This window comes from Gallus gallus, chromosome 6, assembly GCF_016699485.2.
Source record: "Gallus gallus isolate bGalGal1 chromosome 6, bGalGal1.mat.broiler.GRCg7b, whole genome shotgun sequence".
Classification (NCBI taxonomy): domain Eukaryota; kingdom Metazoa; phylum Chordata; class Aves; order Galliformes; family Phasianidae; genus Gallus; species Gallus gallus.
Window position 1 is genome coordinate 23,740,830 of NC_052537.1, and position 27,665 is coordinate 23,768,494.

The 27,665-nt window shown below is 51.7% G+C and overlaps 2 long non-coding RNA genes across 3 annotated transcripts; both read right to left on the bottom strand.

Moving 5' to 3' along the window:
• Window positions 1-2,718: 2,718 nt before the first annotated feature.
• LOC107053713 lies at window positions 2,719-14,508 on the bottom strand. Of its 2 annotated transcripts, XR_006939603.1 has the most exons (5): window positions 10,013-14,508; window positions 9,324-9,465; window positions 8,214-8,480; window positions 7,687-7,762; window positions 2,719-3,759 (listed from the first exon to the last, which is right to left on the bottom strand). It is a non-coding gene; the product is annotated as an uncharacterized LOC107053713 (long non-coding RNA). The 2 variants fall into 2 exon arrangements; XR_005860864.1 differs by having other exon boundaries at window positions 9,324-14,508.
• An 88-nt stretch (window positions 14,509-14,596) lies between these two features.
• Window positions 14,597-27,003, bottom strand: LOC124418070. The gene is made up of 3 exons (XR_006939638.1): window positions 26,522-27,003; window positions 16,447-25,544; window positions 14,597-16,345 (listed from the first exon to the last, which is right to left on the bottom strand). It is a non-coding gene; the product is annotated as an uncharacterized LOC124418070 (long non-coding RNA).
• Between the last annotated feature and the right edge of the window lie 662 nt (window positions 27,004-27,665).

Here is a 27,665-nt window from a genome sequence, read left to right on the forward strand (position 1 = left end):
ACGGGTATGCCGGGAGCCGGGTGGCGCACGCGCCGTCGGCGGGCGAGAGGGCTGATGGGAGTTGTAGTACAGAGGAGGCTGTGACTGTGTAACTTGAGGGCAGGGGCAGAATGGAGGCCGCTGTTTGCGGGTGGGAAGAGCCCCTTTTCTGAGGACGTTTGGGCCACTGTCTGCCCCAGGCCGGCCTCGGCGAGGCGAGAGGTCGTATCCTTGCACTGTTTCTAATTAGCATCACACGTGTGGCTAATGAGAGGAGATCCTGAGTGCACATTCCAGGCACTGGGCTCCTGGCCCAGCTGGCGGCCTGCTCCACTCCGTGCCCACACAGCAGCGATTTCTGAGTCAGCCGCTCACTTTAATGCAGCCCAAACACCACCTACCATTCATCCCGTGCACTGGCACATCTCTACATGCATTGAACTGGTACCAAAAGCATTTGGAGACTTGTGTATGGTAGGTCAGTGGTGGCTGTTGCTGCCCCTCAGCAGCACAGCACAAAGTGGGGAGGATGGTGGCACAGGAGGGGATCACACAGAGTGGCTCTGCTCAAATCTCTCCACAAAGACACCTCCTCGTGTCACCAGCCTCCTGGGCTGCTTCCTTTTTCCCTTGGCATAACGATGCTAAATCAATTTTCCCTCAACATGAGGCCAAATGCTCCTTGCTGCATCAAGCAGTAAACAATCAGGAAGCACCGTCCAATGGCCCTTTAGTAACAGCTGCACATGGAGGAGGGTGTTTGTTGCAGCCCCGCATGTCCCTCCTCCGTAATCCCCTCTGTGCACACCAAACCAGAGCAGCCCACTCGTTGGCAGCCATCACCACTAATCCTCGCCATGTTGTTAATTTTGTCTAATCTCTTCCCAATTTGCCTGCATTCCTTACAGCCTGCCCAAAAGCTGAAGCTACTTTACATGGAGCAGCAGAGAGGAATTGCTTCCTCTATTTTACCTTTCCCTACAGCAAGCATGACACTGAATTCCTATGCAATCTGTGATCCCAATTCTTCTTGCTGCTTTCCTATACATGACCCTGCACCTTAAGCAGTTTACCCTGAATTTCTTCCAATTTAGATGCAAAGGAGCCAGCAACAAACATCAACTCCCTCTTGCCAACATTCAGCTTAAACCCATTCCTTCTGTTCCTGTGTTTGAGCAATATAGTGGAGTTCCAAGCTGCAGGTACACTGCCAGCATCTCCTACACACCAGCTCTACCCTTCATTTTCTCTGAACACCTCATCTCAGGTTTCTAAATGAGATAATCAGAGAGAACACAATGCATTAAAAATGCCCATTACTGCATTCCTTGCAGGGACACCTGAGCTGGGTGGTGCCAGGTTGTGATGGTGAAGAAACAATGCTCCCAGATGAGCGGCACGGGAGATGGTCTTAGGATAACCTTATGTCCTCTGAATCTCAAGGATAGAAACCTTCCAGAAAAAGCTTTCAGGTCACCAGGACATGAGCTGTTATTCTTGGCCTGTCCCAGCCACACTCTTGGTCATTGTACTCAGCATTGAAATGCCTGAAATGCTTGGCTATAATAGGCCTGGGCATTTTCCAGAGTGCTGACAGTGCTGAAAACCCTTACCACAATTATGTAAATAACAGTAATTATAATGAGAGAGTCCTATAATTGCAAAGGGACAGCTCCTGTAACAGTATTGCAGGCAACTGAGGGCTGCCAGTGCTGGGAGCACAGTTCTCCTGCTCCTTCCTTTAAGCATCATGCATGGGTGGGATAAAGGAGGATCCCCTCAGCGGCAGCTTAGGTCTTTGACGATACGTTTTGTCAGCAATGTTTGATGCTGGCCTAATTGTAGGAAAACTAGAAAGTGTAATACTGCAGCACCAGCCACCACTGTCCCAAAGCCCTCTGGGCTGATTGACGTATGTGGTCTTTAACTTATAGGTAAGCTCGTAGGATCATAAAAAGCGCAGGCTCATAGTGGAGCCAAAACTGTAATGGCTGTTTAAGAACTGGAGTTTTATCCTTCATGTAAACTGGACGGAACCTTGGTAGGAGACCAGCTCAGTTCTCCTCAGCACATCACGGACCCACAACGCAGAACAGAGCAGAGGGACAGGACAGGTGTATGCGCACCCCAGGACAGCCCACAGAGACAGAACACCAAGGAAGGAATTGGATTTACAACAAGTTGAATAATGATTTGTTTGGATTGCAAGAACCCAGAGCTTGATGTGTGGCCAGTTCTGCCTCGACCACAGCAGAGCTACACTGGCAGCTACTCTTAATCTCTCTTGAAACAGCAACCATACATCCCCTTCCTGCACTCCCCATCCTTTCTGCAGAGCATGGTGCATGAAGCCAGCCACACACCGCACAGGGAGCTCCCGGTCCTTCCAGATGAAGGATGCTACCTAACGGTAAAGATATTACTGTGATTATTTTTGCACTAGCATATTGCTCTGTGCATTCCAGGCTCTGCGGACCACATCCACGCCTGGTGTAACGCCATGTTAATTTGCTGTGGCAATCATTAATTGGGTAAGGAACAGCTGGTGCTTTGCTTTAAGTGAAGCTGATTGGGTCAGTAAGTAACTGTTTGGGTAAACGATGTACAGCAGGTAGAGCCTTGCCTCTGTCTGCACTCCAGAGGGGTTTCCACTTCTTGTCCCAGTGACCCTTGGAGGAAGCAGTAAGATTTGGCCATGAAACTTTAGGGAACTTTAATCAGTGTAGATCCTCTGGGCATTTTTGCCTGAATTTTAATATTTTGAATAATAAAGGATGATTTTAAATTAAATTTGTGGGCTCACCATCTGTGTGTGCTTGGCCTTGTTTTCCTCTGCTTTGGCAGTCTCTTGACTTTGTTCTTTCCAAGTCACAGCAAAAAAAGAAGGGAAGAAAAAAAGAGAGGAGAGCACCAGACCTCTTGTTCCTTTTGTGCTGCAGCAACCAGTGTTGCACAGCACTGAGCACACAGGCAGCACCCAGCAGGGAAAAAGCTGCTGAGAGCAGGCAGGACTGCCCATACCTAGAAAGTAGCACAGCTGGGTGTCCCTCTAGTTCTGCTCAACTTCTCCATTGCATCCCATCCATGATGTCTGTGTGCTTTGTGCAGGGACTAGTTGGGACAGTGCCTGGGAGACTTAGGGCCAGGTTGCCTCCCTGCAGCCTGGAAATAAAGAAGACAGGCAGTCATTCGTGCAAGCGGGAGAGAAGAGAGCCCAAGATCGTGTGGTATGATTTATGTTCACTACATGGCTGGAACAAGGCAATACCCATCACTTGCATCTCCTCTCTCTGCCCAGTCACGTGCTTCTCATCCTCTGCCCGCTCTGATGCTCATTTGTTCACTATTTTATTTGCTATCGTGGCAGAAGAACGATAATCAGGACATACCAATGAAGCAGCTCTTGGCTGCTGAGCCAGACTGACTCTCCTTGCCCCTAGACAAACAGCAGAGCTGCCACGAGGGTAAGCAGGTACCGCTCTCCAGGGCAGGGAAGGATGAGCCCAGTCCTTCCCAGCAATGGGCAGCTGCTAATTACACAGGAGCCAGGTGAAAAGCTATACATCTTTACAGCACCAGGGCCTCCTGGCCCCACCATGGGGTGCCAACCTGGAGCCCTGAGCATGGACCTGGAGGGCTCCTGCTCCTCTAGGGATGCATCCTCCAGTGCCTGCAGCATCTTCTGGCAGTCTGTCCTTGGGACAGCAGTGTTGATGAGGTCACCTGGCCCGTGGTGAAGGCGAGAGCATCATCATGGGATCATGGGCTCAGCATCACTGCCTGGATGGTGGGGAAAGGGGGAAAAAGATTTATTCTTACAGGGATTAAAAAAAAACCCACAAACCACCAAACCTGACCCAAAAGAACAAAACCAACCCCAACAAGTACCTCACAGCCAGAAAAGCCTTTTAAAGCCTCATGAATATTTAGCTTGTCCTCATGTAAAATATATGACTTTGTGTAAGGATCAGGCAAAGGAGGTGCATGATTTTTTTCTGATTTATGGGCCCAGCAACGGATTATTCATAGCAGAGCAGCTGTGTGGAAAGATTCATCCACTGCAAAATGTGATTGTACATCAGGCAGTGTGAGGGAACAGAGCTATGACTAATGGCTACTTTACATATAAATGAGAAGGTTGGCGCTAGGAACTGTAAAAAGAAAAAAAATACAATCGCTCAGCTGACGGACCCAGCCTCTTACTGCAAGCACTGCACAGGGGCGCAGAGAAGACAGAAGAAGGCTGCCTGGAGGCACCCTCATATCCTCCACCAGGCTATAAATAAGGCAACAGCAGTCGAGGCATCCGAAGGCCAGATTTGTTGCTGGTGTCAACACGCAGGCTGCAGGGGAAAGCAGGAGCAGGGATGTGCCCCTTGGTTGGGCTGGAGCAAACCCAGCCATGTCTGAAGGCTGAGGGCAATGCTATGGGGTGCCCAGCACAGCCCCACGCCCCTCCCACCTGCAGCCCCTCCAGCCACATTGTCTAGACGTTGCAGATGTGGACAGATGTCGGGGCTGTAATTTATAACAATGGCCTCCAGAAGGCAATTCCAATTTGTTTCGCTAAAGCTTTAAGTTACAGACAGCAAGATCTCCTGTAAATACTCTTGACTTTCTCAGTAAGCACATAAGAGTTAGCCTGGCAAATGCCCATGATCATTGCTTTCCTCGTGCCTCATAGTTCTAGGCGGCGGCATTACAATCCACAGGTCCAAAAGCCACTGTGCACTGATGAGGGGCTCAGCAGGTCCCATATGACCCAAATCACTGACTCACAGGGTTCAGGGGTTGCATCTCTACCATCATTCACCTCCTTAAGTGAGAGGGGATGCAACCAACACATAGACCCAGCTTCCAGCTCTCACATGGTGTCTTCATCATGGGGAACATCCTTGCCATTCTCTACCTGAAGCCATTTGAAAAAGCAAACTTGGAGCTCTTTAAGAGATCCCCAAGAGGGAAACCTCTCCTAAGGCAACATGACTCTCACAGGAGAGGATTCCCCTGCTGGTAATCCTTCCATAGCCAGTGGAAAGCATAGAGCTCAGCCTTTCCTCTTCCCAGGCTCCCACCAGCCCTCTTCAAAGCAGCCCACAGTAGATGCTATGAAGCATTCTCCTTCCATTGGACACCATCAAATATCCCAAGTAATCTTCTCACGCTGTGCTAACCAACTTGGTGAACTGTAGCAAAGGACATAGTGACAGCAGTGACGCAGCACAAAGGAAGGATGCAGCCTGCAAGGTTTGAGTTGGATTGGAGACATGCTCTCTCCAGATTTGCAGCTGCAATTCTGCAGTCTTATGCTATGCTGGGAGAGCCCAGAAAGACAAACCCACTGGTCCTCAAGGGGTGGGAGCAGAAACACAACTGCGCTTTGCACAATTCCTGTCGCTTTTGGTCCAGAGTAATTAAAGCAATGGGAAAAGGCAGTTTTCATGGTTTTGGCCAAATTAAAAAGTCATCCTTTCCCCAGCCTCCAAAAGTTTAATTTCAGATTTAATGAAACATTTAATTTGAAGTAATACATCTTGATTGGAGGGGAAGCAATGTTTTGAATTAAAGTAAATAAAGTAATAAATTATTTATTGCTCTTTAATTTGAATTTTGTTTTCTGGCTGAATTCAAGGTGAAACAAACATCACAGTGAGCTCCCAAATACTGCTTGCTCACAGTGGTAAAGAAGTTTTCCAGTCCACATGGGATAGCAGGGTACACAAGGAAGGGATTGATATCGTATTACCGTTACAGTTGCAAGGGACCCTTAAAAGCCATCTGGTCCAACCCTCTGGCAACGAACAGGGTCACCTACAGCTCCATCAGATGCTCAGAGCCCCATCCAGTCTGACCTTGAGGTATCTCCAGGGACCACCTCTCTGGGGGATGTTTTGGCACCGTTTTGGTTGGTTTCGTAGCCGCGAGGGCTCATTTCCATGTTTCCTTGTGTGCCCGTATCAGTGCTGGGGAGGCACAAACGTTCTGCACTTCATCCCATGCACCCATCCCAGTTCAAGGCGAAAGCATGGGTTCATCCATGAGAATAGGCATCCAAAAGTGGATTCACTCCTCATTTCCTTTTAAATGGGGAAAGGCATCTCAGGTTTAGATTATCCCCACATGCATTCCAGGTGCACACTACGCAACTGCACCCCATCCCTGCCCAATGACACCACCTATGCTTTCATTAAGAAGGAATGGGTCAGCACTGGAGGGAAAGGACCCCAGTCCTACTTGCACATACCTGTCTGATCCAACCTCCAGAGTAAAACAGCCCTAAGTGCCCCCTTACCCCACCACTTCAGAGGCATATTGCTACCGACTCAGAACTTCCAGAACCCAGGTGGGATCCCACCTGCTGATGGAGGCTGGGGTGCACACAGGACCCCCAAGAAAGCAAACCAGCAGAGAAGGGGATGATGGAGCTATGAGATGCTCCCCAGGCTGCATCCAGCTCCCACAGTTCCATTCAGCCTCCAGAGAGCATGGCTGTTTGGGGGGGCTGGACTGGACTCTTTCCTCTGCTTGCTCAAGCACTTCCAATTAAACCCAGTGGAATTCAATCTATTCCTCTTAATAAACTTCCCTGTTTCCCTGCCAACTCCCCTCCGGACACCAAGACACTATTACTCCAAACACAACAGGAAAGGGCTATTTTTTTCTACAAACTTTCTGACTGAAGAGACAGCACGATTCCCCCCTAGCAGGATCTGAGCTATTAGGATCCATGAAAATTAACTGCAAATAAACATCTGGGGAGGGGAGCAGGGGGGCTGCTGTGCTGCAGCAGAAGGGATGCTCGTGCACCCGCTTCCCAGGATGGACAAATTATGGGGGACCCAGCATGGGGACAAGGACCTCCAAGCACATGCATCTCTGGGGATACTGTCCCCCATCTCCCACCTCAGTGCATCCGAGGTATGCGGTTGCAGGGCAGGGGGGAAATCCCAGCGGCCCCTTCCCCATCCCCACTCCATACACACACAGCCCCATCCATCCCTACGTGCCTGCCTCCACCACTCAGCCCCAGAAGATTGATGCAGCCATCGCACCGCTCCCAAAGCCCTGGTCGCAGCTTTGCAAGGCAGGAGCCTCCTTCTCTGCTCTCCTCTCCCTGACAGATGCCTCAGAGCCCGGGGCCGCAGTTAAGGTGACAAGATTCAGCAATTCTTTATGAACATTTCATTCCCGCTCGCTACACGACGTAAATTAGATGGTGTGTTACATTCGGGCAAGAAGCACGATATGTCACCACGGCGCCGGCCCATTGGATGGAGAGGCTAATCCTGCCGTGAATTTCATTACTGCTTTTATGCCATCGGAATTAGCTCGGTGACAGCGAGCCTGATTGTCTTTCACTAGGGGTTTGCCAGGGTGTGGGAAGGCATCCTTCCTCCCTGATGGGAGCACCATGGAGTGACCCCTCTCCGTGTCCAGGGCTCAGGAGCTCCAGCATTGCTCCTACTGGCACCGAGATAAACATGGATTGGCTGAACCCATCCCTACACCTCCCGTTACAGAACTACTCCTATGGCTGTGCCCCATGCCCAGAAACACTCAAGGTCAGGCTGGACAGGGCTCCGAGCATGCTGATCAAGCTGTAGGTGTCTTTGTCCACTGGAAAGGTTCCTTCCAACTCAAATGGCTCTGATTCTAACTAGGGAACAAAGCCAGGAACACGCAAACCTCCAAGCAGCCAGCACTCACCTAAGGCGACATTGCCAGGAGGTCACAGGGACCAGAAGAAAGGCTCCAGACAAGCAGCAGAGATCATTGGGAACACCTGGAGAGCACAAGCAGAGCACAGCTGTGGGGTTGGATGCGTGCACATGCTATGTGTGCAGCAAGGACTGCTTCTCAGTGCCTCTGACAAAAACAGGAGTCTTGGAAACGTACCATCAGTTGTCTCCTGTTGTCACCTCCAGACACTGCTGTTGGGGTAGCCTGAGCCTGCCCACCATGTTTCATAGGCACCACAGCACGGCTTTTTCAAGCCCAGCTTCTGGAAAGCCCTCCTTCCCCCAGGCTGAGTGCTGCGGCCAGAACAGCCCCACTGATTCCCCTTCATTTATCTCCTCTCCACCATTCCCCCCCCCCCCCCCCCCCCCCACAGGTTTTGCAACCCCCCAAGATTCCTTTTCTACCTCTGCCCCACATTCAGGTGCCACCATCCCCTTAACCAGCAAACACTCATCTCCAAACCCAGGCAGCCTATGACATATGAAACCACTCACCTTTTTTGGCTCCTAGTTCCTCCCAGCAGCAATCCATTTACAGGGAGCATCAGAGCAGTGCCCTCCAACGGTCGAGATGTTGAGGCACACAACAGTTGGAGGTTGCAGTCAGTGTTAGTGGTGGGCTGCCTGGTTGCTCTAATCCATTCTGCACCCGAGTACAGGTTCAAGAGCAAAACTGCAGGCGACAAAGACCTATTGATCCTCACTGCCCATCAGCCCTGCACTCGTCCCTAACATTCTCCATTGCTCCAGCCTCTATGCACCCTGAAACATACAAAGGAGGCTTTAAACCTACAGCACCAGCAGAGAAAAATAAAGCTCTCAGTGCTTCTGAAATGAAAACAGGTGAACAGCTGCTGAAGTGCTCTGTCCCACCAGCACAGATCCCATGGCACCTTTGGGTGACAATGCTCAAAGTGCTGGTGCAGGCTATTCCCTGTAGAGCATCACCAAGGGACCAAAGGAGCCCTGTTGTGCTAGATGCTGCACAAAGCATGGGGAAAAAGTCTCCTAACCCCAGAAGCAGGAAAGTACCAGTACAGCTGAGAAAGTACCACTTCCCACCTCCTGGGAATAACTTGCCAAAGGGCAAGCTAAATTGGGAAACCATCCCAAGATGGGTACATCTGAGAGCAGTAATGGCCCAACTATGGGATGCTCCAGCAGGAAACCTGGACAGAGCTGAAAATATTCAGATCTGGCAGTACTGAGATCTAGAGCTCAGCTATGTGTTCCCAGCCCCTCCTGTAGCTCTCAGGACCACGAGGATGCAGAGCCTTAATGCACATCTATTAGTCCAAGCACTCTCCCCTTAGGTAAGCACTTTGGGAAGCTTGCCTAGTCCTTTGCAGTAATACTCCATTAGCCCTTCACTCTGAATCTAATTAGGGGGAGGAGGAGTGGGAAGGGATGGGGAAGAGGGGGAGGAAGCGAACAAACTGATTTGGGATGATGAACTACAACGGGGATGTGTCAGAGAAAGGTAAAAGAAGAAAAGCAGTCAGACTGAAACGGTTGCAGGACGAGAGCCTGAAGGGGATGTGGGAGAAAAGGGGTCCTGGGTTGGAGCCCACCTCGAGCCACCCCGCAGCATCGCTCCCCTCAAACCTGTCCTCCCTCGCTGTCCCAGCACCAGGCTCCACCACGCAGGTCTCCCGGCGCCATCTCGCCCCAATCTGCCCCCAGACATGGAAAGCCTCAAACACATCATCCATCGTGCAGCCCACCGCAGCCGAGACGAGGCCAGGAGCTGTGCAGAGCAAGAATAAAAAAGTCACCAGGACTCCCCATATCATATATATATCAGCCAGCAACGGCTCCACTGGGAACAGAGGTATTCAAGCATTGGAAAGAGAGTGCTTAGCAGTAAAATAGGTCCTGGAAGCCCCCGGGCACTATTTACTGGGGAATGAATCTACCTTGGTGACTGATTGCAGCCTTTTAACCTGGATAAATCAGATGACAGATAGGAGCGTCTCCCAGGTAGCCCTGCCGGCAGGTACCTCCAACGCAGCCCCATCCATTTCAGATACCTCTGTCACCCATCAGGGCACACATCCCCTGCTGTGCAAGGAGAGCTCCACGGAGGGATCAGCGGGCAGAGTGCTGCCAGCTTTTGGAGTGCCTCTGCTCTCTATTTACAAGGGGAAAGGCAAGGGAACCATCTCTAGCCCCCGAGCAAGAAGAGCCCGGGGCAACTGCAACCGCACTGCAGCAAATGAAGCCAGCAGCTCTGCTCCTGCAGGCACAGTGAAGCACAGAAGAAGGCTGAGCTGCAGGGAAAGGGAAGCCCTAACCTCCCCTCTGCCACTCCCAGCACTTGATGCATCCCTTCAGCCTGCAAAAGCTCCATCCATCCACACATAGCCCTGGAGCAGGGAGCCCAGGCAGCTGCCTCCTCCCTTTCCCACTTTATAGGTTTTAGGGAGAAAGCGAGAGGCAGGAACAGGTGTTCTTGCATCCTATAACCCAATCCTCTGCTCTGCCTGTTCTCCCCAGCGCAGCTCCCACCCAGGGCCAGCTGCTGATGTTCAGGAGAATTAATTACTCACCCTGAGATAACAGCCTTCACCAAGAGAGTTAAAGGAGCAGCGCTCAGCTCCAGCAGGGAGTCTGGGGCTGGACAATCTCAGTTCTCCAAAGCCATTGGTGTCCTCACGTGAAAGACTTCTACCCAAAACTTTGTCAGCAGAGGCCACGTGGGGGGAAGATGTGAGAACATCCAGTTTGGCTGGATCACAACAGTGTGTTCTGCAAAGCAAAAACCTGCTCCTGGCTTACTGTGGGCTTGGACAAAAATGAGAAATAAAGTCAAATTAATGTACGTTGTTTGCATTCCCACATATGGGATCGCTCCCTTCCATGTCATCCTCATTCAGCATGGTACCAACACTTACACAATGGGCACGGGGCATTTGCTGGGACCTGCTCTGGGTATGTGATGCAGAAGGGGCAAGAAGGCAGTTGCCAGCCAGGATACATGCACCCAGGATGCTGAAAGAGGGCTGAAGGCACGTGCATGGGGAACAGGGATCCACCCAGGGGCTGGGCTCCCAAATCCATCATGGATCGCACCATGAAGCCATGCTCAGCCAGCATTAGTATGCAAAGACTGTGAGCTGAGAGAGGGGGAGAGAGAAGGAGAGAGGCAGGGAGGGGGAAGAGAGAGGAAAAGCCAGTTGTTTTATTCATGGCTGGTGATATTATAGACTGAGTGAAAATCACATTATCGTAATGGGAAAGTTAGAGTTGCTGTGATGATGCCCTGAAGCTTGTGTGCTGATTGGGGTGTGATTGCTATCTGTATTTATATGTAGAAAGCAAAGTTCACTGCCAGTTCAAGATGGTGGAGCCTGCTTCTTCATGCTACATAATTCTTCAGTAGGGAGAAGCTGGGAGCAGCGGCGTGGGAGATGTGGTAGCCGGGGGTGGGTGTGAGTCAGCCCCACAGCGCTGCTTTTTGGTGCTGCTGGGGGAAACCCAGCCTCCATCCCATTTTTGGGGGGAGGGAGTGAGTGATGCTGGAAGCAGAGCATCCTGTCCATGCTTGCGCATCATGTCATCATCCGGCTCTCTCCATCCCTGCCCAAAGAATTCATGTGGGGAGGAGTAGCCTTGGACCCTCCACGCTTGGGCAGAGAGGTTGTGGGGCTGCAGGTAAGCCCCGATGGTATAAATACACCTTCAGAAAAGGGTGGTGCTCCAAGGGCTCCTAAAGCTCCAAGCACAAACCTCATCCTCTGCCAGGATTGGCACTCATGCCTGGTTACTTCAGCACAAGGGGATTTCTGTTCACCAGTTTGGGTTTTTAGATCCAAAAGTGACACCCATTAAGAAGACAGACCATTAACTGTGCATCTGTCAGCACTAACACAGAGGTTATTTCAGCATCCCTGCTGCCTTCTCCCAAGGACACACCTTGCAGCGAGCTCCCATGTCTGCAGGGTGCGCTGGCACCCACGGGGTGCAGTCATCTCCTGTTTGTGGGGTCCATTGAGGAGAATAACAAGGATTCAGTCTCCGTGAAGGCTGAGGTCTGTTTATCAAACCACAGCAGAGAGAAATAAAAATGACCAGTGTTGCAAAGGAAAAGTGAGGGTGAGTCACTGGAGAGGTGGGGAAGAGCAGAGGAAAAGGATAAATACTCTTCAGTTCCCCGCTGAGTTTTGGTAGGGTTTACAGAGAGCTACCAACTGTGCTCTGCTCCCATTGGAACGCCTTCTCCGTGGCTGCTCAGCCCCATGCCTCATGTCTTGCTGTTGCATTTCTCCTGTGTGGAAAGCTGCAGCAGGGCAGAGGGACTTTGGGATGCTGCATGTACAGGGATGCTGTGTGCTCCAGGGATGCTGAGTGCTCCAGCGATTCTCTATCTCTGAGGATGCTGTGTGTTCCAGGGACGCACCACGTCCCGCAGTGCTGTATGTTCCAGGGATGCTGTGTGCTCCAAGAGTGCTGAGTGCCTGGGGATGCTGCGTGCTCCGCAGGAATGGCTCAGCCCCAAGGTCAGCAGCAAGGACAAGCTTTCCTTCCCAGGCAGAGCTCAGTCTTGGCGCTTCCATAGACACGTGGTGGCAGCGCCAGGTCCTGGGTGCCAACCCCCTGCGCCCTCAGCATGCCAGATGGATGCTCACGCTCCCAAAGAGCAGCCGTTACCTCACCCGCCTCCCTCCTGCTGAGAGAGTCAAATGTGGCCCTGGGCTGTGCCATGCTGCAGAGCAGAGCCTGCCTCAGCCCCCACCTGTCCTCTGCCCTGCGGCACAGCATGGCTGGGGTGGGAGGAGGGCAACCTGGGACCTTGTGCCACCTTTGTGCCATTCAGTTCCGCCACGGCTGACAGCAGAAGCTCCAAACGCCTCATTTCCCAGCCCTGAGCTTAAGACACCACTCACCTTCGTTGCTCCTGCAACCTCCAGGTGGACCAGGAGGTGTGAGCACTCTGCAGTGACCAAGGAGGGATGAAGGTCTGCATATCCACATATACACACACAAGAAGATACTTCCCTCTTCCCAGAACACTGCCTCCCTCCCTTCCTTCCCTCATCCGTTTTTCACACTTTAACCAGAATCAGCAACTTCTGTCACCTGCTGCTACCTGGCGCGTCCCTCCCCGCGCCGGCTGAGCCCGTTGGAGCCCACAGATGTGTGATTAACCGCAGTGAGCGTCAGTGGTGAGGCACCGCGGAGCGCTCCCCGTCTGGCTGATGAGCGTGCAGCTGGAGCAGAGCTCCCTGGGGTCCCCTGCTGCTCGCTGCAACGCACCGGGTCGGGGGGAGGAAGGTGTCGACATGGTGGGGAGGTATTTGAGCATTAAGCCATTTCTTTTCCCTATGAGGTTCCTGGAAGCGCAGCTTTTCCTGCCTGGAAAAGCATCTGGCTTAGCCTCCAGTGGCGTTGTGTAGTCTACAGACCGACATGAGCTGTGCAGGGGAAAGAGAAAGCAAAGAGAGAGGTGCACTGGGAGAACGCCGGTACCAACAGATGCTGTGTCCTGCAGCTGGATTGCTCTGCACAGCACCCAGTGCCAACGATTACCGCGAGCAGGAAGGGGAGGACACGCAGATGAATGGGCATTCAGGGGAGATCCATGGAAAGAGGGATGGATGTAGGGCAGCCCAGATGGGTGGTGGGTCCAGGCAAGGTTCCGGTGTACATTCCCAAATTCCTCATATTAATTTCCTTTCCCATCTGCTGCAGTGAAACCAAACACTCCCAACATTTCCTTATTCCACAGTTCTCCCTCTTTCTGACAACTCATGGAGGCAGATCAGCTACCGAGACCCTCGCACTGATTTCTGCACCCAGAACAGGGATGAACATATGAGCACTTGAGGAAATGGAAGAGGTTGAGCAGCCCCTATCTCATGGGATCATAGAAGCACAAAATGGCTGGGTTGGAAGTGACTTTTTAGATCATCCAGTTCTGCAGTGGGTTGGCTGCCCCCCACCAGATCAGGGCCCCATCCAGCCTATCCTTGGGCACCTCCAGGGCACCCACAATGGGGGAGTTGTGTGGCATCTTGCACAAAACTTAAAGCAAACTGAGTTGTTGTGCAGAAACTCTTCACTTTGGTAGGAATCTGCCTGTTATTTATTCACGGTTCTGCAAAGCCATCATGTGCAATTTGGTTCTTGGTTTCATTTTTTTGACAACTAGAGGCTTGTTCTGGCTTTTGGAAAGCCTGACACAAAATCTGGCTTTGAGAGCTGGTTTGGGGAGGAAGAGAGGGCAGCTTGCACCCAGCCGCTCATTGTAGGAAGAAAAGAAGTGAAGCCATTGGCGGTTGTATGCAACACAGAGAGGCAGAAGGAAAATGTCAGTGCCGTGTCACAGCTCCAGTGGGTACGGGACAGCTCTCAAACTGAGATGTGAAAGGGCTGTTTGGGATTAGGTACCCTCTGCTTCATAAATTATGGTGAGTTGAGGGGGGCCGAGCATGGCCAGGATGTCTTTGGGAGGAGGTGCCAGCCGGTTCCTGTTTCACCCAAACTGGGTCACCTGTCCCGGCTCCGGTTCCCTCTCACTTTCAATCTTGGCTTCCTCCTGGGACACCGGGCACCTCGCCACAGCACCCTGCTCCTGCTCACAACCGTCTTGATCTCACCCTATTGCCTTTCTTTTCCTCTTGGGAGCCATTTGAGCCCTGTAGAGCCAGGGGCGTGGATGCAGCCCCCTCCTCACCCTACAGCACTGGGGGTCTCATGGTGTTGAGGCTTTGCCAGCCGCATGCTGGCACGGTGAAGTTACACAGCTCATCCCCGGCTGTAAATCACACCCGTGCATTCCCCTAGTGGCATCGTGCTCAGGACACATTACCCCTCCCCCCTCCCAAAAGTGCTGCAAAGCTGCACCCCACCCCCCACCTCCACCCCCATCCCATGACTATCATATGGTTCCTTCATGTAATTGTTGAGCACAAAGAGGCATTAAACTGTAATCCACCTCCTTGGCACTCCTTCCCTCCTTCTTCTCCTCCATCCCGGCTCTCCTCATCCTCCTGGGCCCATAAATCTTCAGTGTGCCTGTGACTTGGGTTATCTTTCTCTCTATCACTCTCTGTCTCCCTCTGTCTCTCTTTTTTTTTTTTTTTTACAGGGTTAATTAATCATGTTTAGGCCTGGCCCCAGCTGTTACCACCACCAGAGCCCCCTGCCAGCCTCCTGTCCCCACCCCCAGCCCAGATGCACGGCAATTTGGGATAAATCCACCCTTTTGCAAGGAAGACCTGTTTGCCTATCTGTGAGCAAGAGGTCCTATCTCCAGGTCTCCCTGCCCAGGAGGGATGTAGAGGAAAATCCATCCACCCTCCTAAGAAAACTATACTGTGGGCACCATTGGCAGAGCTCCCTGGGGGTCCAAATGCAAGGTTGGACCCTCCAAACAACATTCTATCCACTCAGATGTCCCCTCCCCACAATCAGCTGCATCCTCACCTGGCACTGATCCCTGATGTTTGCATCAGCTGATGGGGCTGGCACACCCCCACGCCACGTGGCAGCCCGTCTCCAGAGGTGACCTTGTGCCTGCTGCCACCAGGACACATGGGGACATGCAGTGAAGAGGCTGGAAGGGTGCTCACTGACCCCAGAGCCTGTTGCCAGTGGTATTCAGTATCATAAAAAAATGGAAAGATCCCTGCTTGTGCCAGTTGGGATGATTGGAAGTCTTTGTCTGGGAAGGACAGAGAGCAGAGGTGGCAAAGGTCAGCCCTGCCATGGCATGTGTGCAGAGCTGGGCTGGAAGGTGTGGGAGGAAAGGTGGGGTGCTGGGGGAGCCCAGGGTGTGGGGAGAGCTCAGGATATGGGGAAGAGGGTCTAAGCCAAGCAGAGCCCCTGGTGCTGGGGAGCTGTGGGAGAGCTGCACAGCTCCTGAAGGGCACAGGCAGAGCAGGCAATGTTGGCCATCCAAAACCTGGACGGCACACCCCGACTGACACACGAGTGCTGGTCCGGCACAGCTTTACCCAGCTTCCAGCCATGCCCGCTGGCTCAGTCTTCCAGTGTTTCCATGAATGCTTGCCTCTTGTGCCCAGCTTTTTTTTCCCCAGCAGCAAGCCAGCCCATCACGCTGGGGGGCTGACATGGGCCAGCTGTGTGCAGAGCCTGGCAGCTCACCCTGTGCTCACTCCATGCTTGAGATGTACATCCCAGCACACAGCCCAGCTCCTGGCCTATTCTGTGTCCCGATACTCCTGGCTCTCTCATGAAGCTCCTCTATTTTCCCTCCCTTCTGTGCCGCCTGTCCCTCTAAATTATACCCAATCATCCCCCCAGGGCGGGCTCCTGGTGCTAATACCCCGCAGATATTTGCAAGCTATCATCGTGTCTGCAGTGAGTCATCAATAGGCTAAGCCCTCGCACTTAGCTCCTTTAATCTTTCCTTGTAAATCTTTCTCTTTGCACCTCTGCTTGTTTTCATTGCTCTTCCTGAACGTCTTCCAATCATGCCGGTGGCTTTCGGGTCATGGGCCTGAAAATGACCCTGGTGCCTCTACTTGGACCACGGGCAGAGCTGCCTGGGGGCTGTCTGTGCTCCCAAATTATACTGGCACATTTCCAACGGCCGTCTCCCTTCTACCGCTCATGGCTGCACCCAACAGCGCCGACTCCAACACCGCCTGAACCAACGTGGGCTGAAAACAAGATGATAAAATCCCCTTCTATTTATTCCCTTTGAAAAAAAATAGCCAGCCTGCTCTCCATTAGGCTCACAAGGCAGGAGGTAGCGACTCACGTTGAAAGTGGATCAGGATTCTTTCCCCCACAGAAAGCCAAGACACTGCTGGGTATTTTGGGTTGGGAGCTGGAATGGAGCTGATGGGGCCCATCTGTTGCTTTTCCCTTTGCTGATCAGCTGTGTTTTCCCAAGCTGACCTTCATCTGCTATTTCAAACCCCAGGTCAGTGTTCCCATGGGCCACATCCAGCTCCCACTGGGAACCAAACCGGGTGCTAAATATTTTGGTGTCATTTCACTATGTGCTCCTGCCTTTACTACCACCTACAGGCTTCAGGAATGAAGCAGCTTCTTCCCAGATCATTAACAGGGAGCTTAATTAAGAGCTGTCATAACACCAGGCATCACTGCTGGAAAATGGTGGCCCACTTTGCAGCCGGGTGACGGAGTCATGCTGCTCTCATTTCCCCAGCGAGAACACCCCTTCTCTATCACTGACTCCAGCACCCCTATCCTACCCTGTCCCTCACTGTTTCCAAAGCCAAGCCCCACAAGGACCCCATTCCATGCCAGTATTGAGGCACACACTCAGACTGTGAGCACATGAGCTCCGCCACCGCTCCCAGAGGACTTCAAAGGGTCGGGCCCACGTGCTTAAAGCAGAACAGGTGTTAAATAAGCTGCCGGATCAGGTCATCCGTCATCTGCCAGGCAGGGGGCACTGGATCTATCTAGCGATAATAAACTACTTTGCTACATTTGCACAGGCCCTTGCAACAGCCAATAAATCAGGCAAAACAGCTGCTGCTGAACTATGCGGAGACTTCGCCCTTCGACGCAAGTTTTCTGAAAAGCTCAGCCCTGAGGCTGGGGCTGGGGGATGCGAGGCAGGCCCTGAAAAGCAGAAGCGTGGATGGAAGAGCAGGTGGTGACGGGAGCTGGGCACCCATGCACTCAGTGGGCTGGGCTGAGCCCCACGCTGCCGCTGAAGCACGCTGAAGCACGTGCATGTGACTGGGGACATTGTGCCTCCCACCACTTAAGGGCTCCTTGGGTCTGCCCAGTGTTATAAGTTGGGCTTTAGAACATTTGAGGATCTGATGAGTGAGGAGAGATGATATGAACTGGGGCAGAGGTCCTCAGCCTGGCTCTTTAACAGTCCTGTGACGATCCAATTTCTTCCCTGCTTCTTTAAAGGATTCCTTTCCCATTCAACCAGCACCTCACTGGGCCCAGTTCCCCTGGAATAGGCTCTCTTGGGCCCTATTGCTCCGAGCCCCCAAGGACAGGCTGCTGGAGGGGTGGGAAAACAAGGGTGAGGAAAGCCTGAACACAAAAAGGAGAAGAGGAGAAAGACCCGTGTGAGAGGAAGACCCAAATGAGACACAAGCAATGCTACAAGCTCCTCTGAGCACACCATAGGGATAAAGGGTAATGTTGTTCTCCATCAGCATTTTGCTCGTGATCACAGAGGCTAATTTCATAGAACTGTGGAATCATTAAGGCTGGAAAAGAGCACTGAGATCATCCATCCAACTGCCAACCCACCCCCACCATGCCCACTAACATATATCCCTAAACGCCACATCCCTACATTTCCTGAACACCTCCACGGATGGTGACTCCACCACCTCCCTAGACAGCCTGTTTCAGAGCCCAACCACTCTTTTGGAGAATAAGTTTTTCCTAACATCCAACCTGAACCTCCCGTGGTGCCACTTAAGGCCATTACCATTTCTAACGCACAGCAAATCGCCTTCGCCAGGGTGATGCCAGCTCCCACCTTGCTCTCATATGCCCCAGACATTTCAAGGCACCACAAACCTGCAGTCCATAGTCTGGGGCTCAATTGACCTGCCTAACCCCATGGGGGAAGTCAGTGCAAGGCCCTTAGATCTGAAGGACGATCTTCACTCCATAAGAGACCTCGCAGCCAACGTGTGAGATAAAGCCACCAGCAGAGAGAGAACACGCTGCACTACATCAATCTGTCAGGCAACAAGTGTGCTGTGTGGGCAGGGCTCAGTGCTTTCAACCTGGGCGAGCACATCCAGCAGCTGGGAGAAGCCTATTGGTGCGTCTTTTGAGCTCAAGCCAGCACATCCTACAAAGCTCCTTCAGACCTTTGTCTCCTTTCCAGCTGTTTTTCTGCCTCCATCCTCCCCAAAAAGAAAACAACAGGCTCTGAATCGCTCCTGTTTTGTTCCACTGCTCACCCATTTCTCCGTGAGCATGGGCTAGTGCAAGGCTTTGCTCATGAAAGTCTTCAGGCTACAGCAGGGATGGAAACAGAGTGCTGTGGGGTTGGTGCTGTTGGTTAAAGGGCAAAGAAACCCACAGCTGGACAAGCTGCAAACCGTTCCCTGTGTTCGACTGTAGGACATGGGCAGGCACTGGGACAGGTTGGTAACCGGGGCAAAGTAGTGGGAGCACCACTAATGCCCGGGGCTGAGTTTTCCATTTGTAGAGCTTCATGGTATCATAGGATCATAAAATTGTTAGGGTTGGAGAAGACCACAAAGATCATCTTGTCAAACCAAGCCATGGCCACCAAACCATGTCCTAAGTGCCTTAGTTTCCCTTGCAGAAGGAACCCAACCACTCCTTCCTGCAGAAGGACCAGCAGTGACATGGGACTAACAGAAGCAGAAGCCCTGCGGGATGGTTTTAAAAGAAAACCAAGCAGGAACAACATTTGGAGAAGATAAAAGGTGATAAACGTCCATCTCTTCCCCAAACTTTTCCTCTTAGCCTCTCGCTGAACCCAATTACCTTAAATAAAACGAATGTGCTGTGATACGACAGACTTTTCTCTTTGATTAAGGACTTCCTGGCCTCTTGCAGGTGATTCACACTATAACTCACAGTAAAGATGGCTGCATTTTATAACCAATGGGTTGTGTGGAGTTTAGGGCTTTCTTCCCCTTTCTCCCCCCACTTCCCTGTCTCCTTGCTCTCCAGTTCAGACCGAACTGGGTTTAACTAGGCCTGAATAATTTAATAGAGTCATTATGCTCCTGTGTTTTTCCCTTACTGTCAACTGTAAAATCCATACAGTAGCTTCGGGAAATGGGGCTAATTTGAATTGATAATAGGAGGCTCTGGAAAAAGTCATCTATTGCCGTGCAATGGTGGAGCAGATGCATGCTAAATCTTGTATAATGAAAGAATATGCTGGTGTCAATTATGTAAGAAAACGACTTTACAGTGGTTTGAGGCAATGGGTTAGCATTCTGCTTGATATTATCACATAAAGAAACACCCATCAAAACTTCTCATAAATATGGAACGGCGAGTAAGATTACATTATAAATTTGAATGTTATGAATGTGTATGAGAGAGACAGATCGATGCAGGAAACCCACCTCTCATAACTGGAAGTGAAAAAGAGCCATATTTCAACACTTACGTTGTGCTAGGAGGGTAGGATGGGATGGGGGCCGGGGTTCCCATAGTTCCCATAGCTGCTGTGATGGTGTTTGCCATGGACAGCACTGCTGGGCGCTTGTCCCAAGGCAGTGGGAGTGTGATGCTTTGGGATGAGGTGGTTGGAAGGTGGCATTGGTGCTGCAGGTGGGTTTTGCTCTATGAAGATGGTCGCTGGGTTAAGATCTGTTCACCCAGAGGGAGAGGTATCAGCTCAGGGCACAGCAGGAGGGGTGAGGCAGAGAGGATTAGCTGAGTGTCAGAGGGGCTTTGCTTCCCAGCAGTTTCCCAAGCACGTGCTGGAGGGAGGAGGTACTGGGAGTGAGGGAATTCCAGGGCACAGACTCAAAGAACAACAGAACTAAATTCAATTCCTCACAAAACGCTGCAGCATTTGGATGTAAAGGAAAAAAAGGAACCGGGGAACTCCAAATCCCCAGGCACCCCGATAGCCACCCACATCTCCCATAGACACTTCAGGCCAGGTGGAAGTGGAAGCAGACCAGGCTCCTTGCATGAAACCCAGCTGATGGCTGAGCCCTGTTGTTTGCTCTGCCTGGGCTCCAGCTGGCTGCCCACAGCCCCGACCCATCACACGCTGTCAGCACCATGCACCCAAGCTCCTGGTGCAAATGAGAGGCAGGTGGGAGGCATCAATTTGCAGCCATTCCCTCATGCTTCCCCAGATGTTGCTGCCCTCCGCAGTCGGGACAGCTGAGCGCATCCAACCCAGGGCCACCCGAGCTGCCACAGGCTTTTAGCATCAGCATGGAGAGACATCTATGTGCAACCGTGCAGTTGCTAAGGTGCAAAGGGCCAGCTGTGGGTCTGGGGTCATCTGACCCCATCCTCAGCATTTGGGCTGTCCCATGCTGTCCCTCACTGGCTGCCCTTCTGCTGGTCATTGCCAGCTTTAGAACCAAAGGAGCAGAAGAGAACATGGCCTACAAAACTGCCACTCTACAAAAGCACATTCATCAGCAGCAGGCACTGCTGCTCTAGTGGGGTTTCCTCTAGGAGATGTGGGGATAGCATCGTTGCAGCTGGATTCACCCAAACTTACCCATGCCATATGGTGCCCCAGCATCCCTCAGCATCCAAACCCACATCAGGCTGCAGGATCTAATGCAGAGGTATTCATCTTCACTATCCAGGTCTGCTGGCGACTGCCTGGGAGACATAGCAGCTCTTCAGCCAAGCAAAAACTGCTCTTGATGCCACTGGAAGCTGCACACCAGAGCATGGGGTGGGGCAAAGGGTCTGCACTGGGCCAGGCAAGATGCACACAGCAGAATGAGCCATGGTAACAGGCTGAATGAGGCCTGAATCCTTGAGGTGAGGTCTGTCTGAGGAAGGGACACAAAGGCAGCAAAGATCTGAAGGAGGAAAAGAGAAATATGACTTTGAGCAGAGCTGTCCTACTAACCACCCATAGAGAAATGACCCTGAAAGCTCTGGTAGCCTCAAAGACATATGCCAAGATGCTCCTGCTAACACAACAAGTCCTCCCTTGGACAGGCTGAACAGAAAATCATAGAATCACAGAATCATAGGATCATTAAGGCTGGAATGACCACTAAGACCTTCAAATCCAACTACCAGCCCATGCCTGCAACCACTCTAGACCATGTCACTCAGTGCCACACGTACCCTTTTCTTGAACACCTCCAGGGATTGCAACTCCACCACCTCCCTGGGCAGCCTGCACCAATGCCTCAGCACTCTTTCTGAGAAGGAATTTTTCCTAATATCCAACATGGTGCAGAAGGCTGAAAATCCAGCTACCCACTGGGGCCAGGAACTGGAGCACATCCCAGCAGAGAAGCTGTCACACCTGGCGGAGAAAGGGGGATGCCAGAGCCAGCACCTCCATCAACAGTAATACATGAGAGGTGCCCATCCTCAGCAATTCCTCACTTCACGTGGGATACAAAACAGGGGTGGGGACAACCGCCTGTGTTGCACCCAGCACAGCAACCCCTGCTTGGTCTGAACTGGCTCTGCCTTACACAAGCAGTGACTTTGGATCACACCAAATCAATGCAGTGGTTGTTCCAACCTCTCTTTGCTCTGATGGTTGCGAACCTGCTGCTTAATTCCCAGCCTACATTTCTTCCCTTCTGCTTTAGCCTTGTTTGCTCCAGTGCCAATGTCCTCTTTTAGCTTCAGCGGCTCTTCCCTGCTGTTAACCCCGTTGACGTATTTATGGATGGCAATCAGATCCCCTCTCAGCGGGTGTCATGCTGGGCTAAACAAGCCGAGCTCATTCAGCCTCCTCTCTCTAGAAGTGGTAAGAACGTCGCACACTGAGGCAGTGCAGCTGCTCTGCTTCCACAGCCTGGTGGGAGCACATCTGGGCCAGATTCATGTCATCCCAGTCCTACACCTCACCTGCTGCCATGGTCTTGCAAGCAGTCAGGCGGGTGCTTGTCTCATGCATCGTCTCCAGGATGAAGATGCCCCTCCATGAGTCACCTTGAGCAAAAGGTGCTTCTGGGAGCTTCTCTACAGCCAGCCTAAAGCCTTCCTTGCTCCTGGACACCAAGGACTAATTGCCTAGTGTGGATCACCATGGGTGTGGATCACTAGGCAATGGCTTATGAAGACGTCCCAGCTCTGGCTGGCTGGATTCACAGCTGGTGTAAGCCATGCAACAATGGCTGGTTCTGTAGAACCAGCTGGTAAATCACATCTGGATCCCAAAACAGCTGCTTAATCTGACTCCAAAGAAATCCACTGGCTGATGGTGGTCCTCCTATAGTGATCATCCTTTGGGTTCAGAGTCCTGCATCCATTACATGGGTCATGATGGTGATGATGACCCATGATGATCCTTCTGCGCCTTCCAGAGCCCCCAGTCTCAGCACGATTCCCTCTGGGTGCTCTTGGGCATGGCTCTTGGCTCTCATGAGAAGCAGTATGGCGTTGGTCAAGACATGACTTCTTGTCTCAACGTTGAAAAAGTAGGATGCTTTTAAACCTTGAAATGAAAACAAAATTAATTAATCTGATCTGCACTGAGTGTTCCTTGAGGGCTTTCCTTTGCAGGTAGTTTGAAATCAGTGAAAGAAGAGGGGGAACAAGATGGACATTTCTAATTAAGTGCTGCACATCTGGAACTCTCAGACTTCCTTCTCCCCTCTGGATTTAGCCAACTTCTGCATTTCGCAGAGCTCTGATCAGCCCTTTGTTGTGCTGGGGGTTGTACAAGCTTTTAAAAATGGTAGTCCCGATGCCAGTCCAAATCCCACAGCTTCAGTTCTTACATAGCCAGACGTTTCTCACATATAAGCCTGGATTTACTCCTAGAAAGATGTTTCTTGCCATGTCTGTGCAGCATCCCTCCCCTGGTTTCCACTGAACACCCTCTGGCTCAGTTGCAGACCCACTGTATAACCCACAGATTTGTCACTTGTGGAACAGAGAGAGTAATTCCACCTTACCTGAGCAAAATAGTGTTTCATTAATTTTGTCTCTTGATTGCTGAAGTTAAGCTCTTCTACGGGCTGGTTTAGATATATTTCCCATACTACAAAAAAGCATAAGCAGGTTCCTGGCCACACAATTCTTGCAACAGGGCTGCTATGACTTTTAGAGTATTTATTGGAATAAGGCACTGTTGAAACCCTCAAAAAGGAAAAAAAAAATAGAGAGACTTTCTGATCTTAATCAACCATGTTTCAAAGCTTCATACCGTAAGCACATTAAGATAGAGATCTTTATCCCAGCTTTGTCCTTGCTCAGTTGGATGGACCAAGCCTAAAGCCCTGCAGTGGGAGCGCCTGGCCAGCTGGGTTTCTTGCCACAGTTTGCCTCTTTCACCTTGGTATTTGAGGTGAGGAGGACACGAGCTCCCCAGCCATTTGGAAAGCCCTCACAGTGGTTTGATGGCATGGCTGGGAAGCGTTGGGCTGTTGGCTGCCCTGGGAGCCATGCCCACATGCCCTTCTCATGTACTGGGATATTTATAGCCACCGATGGCAGGAATTTGGCCGGGACGCTGCCGGAGAGGATAACAAGTTTCTCTTTAGGAGGAATGTTCCACCCCAACCCGAGGAGCGAAGAACAATAAAAGATGATTGATTTCCTCACAGCCGCCCCAGAGCACAGCCCCGTACTCACGCCAAGAGGGCTGCCAGCAGCCCTGGCACAGCTCGCCCTGCATGGCCAACCTGAGGTGGCAGCGTCCCACGGCCCCATAACCCACCTTGGCTCCCCAGGTTGGGTATCTTGCACCGCCTTCACCAGAGATGAGCTGGAAGAGGAGGAGCAGAGGGAGGGAGGGCTTTTAAGACTGTTTCCCTGGGCCTTCAGGCACTTTCTATTTACATTCTTTGGAGTAAATTACCAAGCCTTAGAAATTTACAGGGAAATCGCTTTGATTCTTAAACTATATGAATGAAGCTGCAGATGGAGAGAGTAATGGCTTAAATTTATTAGCACGCATAAAATTGTTGATGCTAATTTTCAGCTGTACACTAAGCAAGCAGTCGATGGGATTAAACCAGATCCCTTATTTAAACAAACTCGCAAAATGTAATTTACATCTAGTTATTGTTCCCGACTCTTCTCAGACCCCTTCCCAAAGCTCCCTCTAATGTTGCCAGGTCTGCACTGCACCCACTCCCGGGGAAGAAATGCACACGGCGTTGCTTCCATGCATGAAACTCTGCAGGCTTAGGGAAGATTCACTCCTCAGTTGCAAAGCGCCTGACCTCACTGGAGTCCAAAGGGACTGTCAGGATGAAAACTAATTGGATGGGAAGAATCTGGCCATCCTCAGCCCTAAGCAGTCACACGGACTAATCCCATAAGTGAATCTGTGCTCCAGCCAGGAAACAGTGGCACGGGACAGGGAATAGGGTGAGAAAGATGATCCAGGTTTCTGACAGCCACAAGCAGAATCCTTATTCTCTGCCCTCTGGTGCCTCCCTATGAGAGGAGTCTGTGTTACAGAAATTCTGGGCGTCGCTGGAGGGTGGGAAGGCTGCAGAGGATAACAGGGCTGGCAGAGTATGTGGAACAACAGGGATCCCGTGGCAGCTGCTAATCCTGGTCCCTCTGGCTGTTAGGGCCCTGCCAGCCAGACCCATGTGCTGCCATCCCATGCCTGCTCGCAGCAGTGGGCATCCAGAAACGGCACCTGGGTACAGGGGGGAGATAGGGCAGCACGGCTGGAGATGGGAGGGCAGAGGGATGCTGGAGACACCTGCGCTTGCAAAACAAGCTCTCCGTGTGGCACGACTTACTCTGATGAGAAATGGCTGTGGGGGAACTAAGCCAAGGAAAGGGAGAGGTGACAAAGTCAGCGATGCTCACACACTCAGGATAGAGCTGCACTCAGACTTCCCTCTCTTGTGATCAGGCCAGAGCTGTCCTCAGATCCCCGGAAGCTTTTTCCCTGGTGCTGGGGCATACAGTAATTTAGCTGCTTCTGTGAGCTGAGCTGTTTGGAGTAACCATGGCTCCCCCGTGTCTCTGCAGCAAGACAGAAGCAGAGGAATGAAAGCAGAGTAGAGGCTTGTCCTGCGGCCCATTCTCTTCTGAGCCATGCTGGAGCTTTGCAAAGACAGGAAGGGGGCAAGGATGTGCAGAGGGCATCTGCAGCCTTCTCTGTCCAAAATACGCATCTGTGTTTGACTGCATCTTCTGCGCTGCCTGGAGGGATCCTGCTGAGAACATCACTGCTTGGGACACCAAGAGGAGGCTGAGGGGCCAATCCTGCCCTGCCTGAGGGAGAAAGACATGGAGGTAAAGGCAGGCAAAAGGCATAGGAACTGCACCGATAGCTCCAGCGGAATCAGCCTCCGGGCTTGGGTAGTGAGTGAACAGGAAACCAAGGGCAGAGATGGAAAGCCACTGCAGCACCTCCCCTCCCACCACACTGCTGAGGGCTGATCAACCCCGTGTCACCTTACAAGCCGCTTAATCCCTTCCGTCATGCTTCTCAAGGAAGGAGGTGTGCGGGCCGAGCCTTGGCTGCCACCAGCTGCCCCAAAGTCATATGCCGAGAGGCTGCGTATGACTTTGTGCGGGGGGACATGACTGACACCTCGACAGTCCCCGCACCTGGGAATGGCCCGGTCCTGCAGCCCCAGCCCCAGCTGGCCCTTTGATCTCAGCAGGCCAGAAGCCGGTCCCCCTCCACCCCAGCTTTGGAGAGGATCATTCTGATTTTGTCTGGGCATCTCACATCCTGGCAGGTGTCGGTCTTGGCTTCCAAGATACCTCAGAGGGGGAGGTGGGAAAAGAGAGGATTGTAAAAATAAATCAAGTGTTGAAAACCCACATCTGTGCCCACCCTTCCTCTCTCAGAGGAGGGAGTCTTGTTTGATCTCTAGAAGGGCCTTCTGATAATGCCACCACCCTTCCTCAGAGCATCCGCACACCTACTGCAGGAAATGTCACCCTCAGTGTTCCTAGACCTTCCTGTAAACCGCCTTAAATACAAGGACATGAACATAAATGCAAGGCAGGTCACCTTCCTCCCACCCCAATGACCCATGCATTTTTGAGCTCTCTTTTGAACCCCTTTAAGCAGCTAGCACCCACATACACCAAGGCGAGGAGTCCAGCAGTTCGGCTGTACACAGCACAAAGAATTCCTCTTCCCATTTTTAATCCTGCTGCTCCCACTTGGCAGCAGTTGTTGTATTGAAAGAAAGAGCAAATAATCATTCCTTAGTTCCCAGTTCGATAGCACTCACCTCCGTCACCCAGCCTGTCTCTGGTCTTTCACTGCCTGAAGGATCTCATCTCCTGCTTGGTGCAGATGCCACGGCATCCCTTTGACCATCCATGCAGCCTTTTGCTGTTTCTCATCAAGTTCTACCAGGTTCCCTTTGAGAGGAGAGACCGAAATGGCACTCTGGGGCTGACTGTTCTGCTTTGCTCGTAGCAGGTGGGACATCCAGAGGGCTGTGTGCCATTCTTGGCATCACACTGCAAAAGAGATAAATGCTATGAAAATCTGACCTTGGGAGGCAAATTGAAGGAATTGCATTTATTTTGCCCAAAAAAAAGAAAGGACCAGAAGGCAGCGAGAAAAATATTTCTGTATATAAGGTTTTTAGACAAGGACACAGATGGATTGCTCTCTGTATTCAGCAGAGGGACAGGACAAGGAGAGAGAGGCTCCATTTGCAGCAGAGATGATTTAAGTTGGATGTTAGGAAGCTCCTTCAGCTCTAAGCACACACAAATGCAGGAGCAAGCTGTCAGGAAAGGATGGAGCCTCTTTCACTGGCAGTATTATTTACAAGCAGTTGGGCACCCATCTGTTGGGAGGGTTTGAGGGGAGCTGCCTCGCAAGACTCTCTATCAGGGTCCCTCCAGCCTCACATTTCTCCCTCCACGTTCCCTCTGTCGAACCATTCGGCTCGGACAGACCGTGCCATCCGGGGGCTGGAGCCACTCTGCCAAAGGGCCTGAGGGAATGAGCAGCACTAAGAGGAAATCTGTGCAAATCTATTATCTGGAGTCTCTGCCGAAGGCAGGGAGGGTCTCGGTATCAGGCACATCCCCGGTGGGAACTGCCTTCTCACCTCCCTCTGCTCCCCCAAAATGTCACTGCTCTAATTACAGAGGAAATCGCAAAGGAAAACTTGCCGGGGGCAATGTGAATTTTGTTCTTGCAGCCCTGCTGCCTTTTCTCTCTCACTTTTTTATGGGACTTCTTAGGAGCCCACAGACCACGGGCTGAAAGCCATTACTGACATTTTGTGGGCTCATATCCTTGCCAGCATCATAGTATCTGGGGTCAAGCTGATAATCATAGAATCATTAAGGTTGGAAAAGACAACAAAGACCATCAGTCCAACCCCAACCCATTCCCCCATGCCCACTTACCAT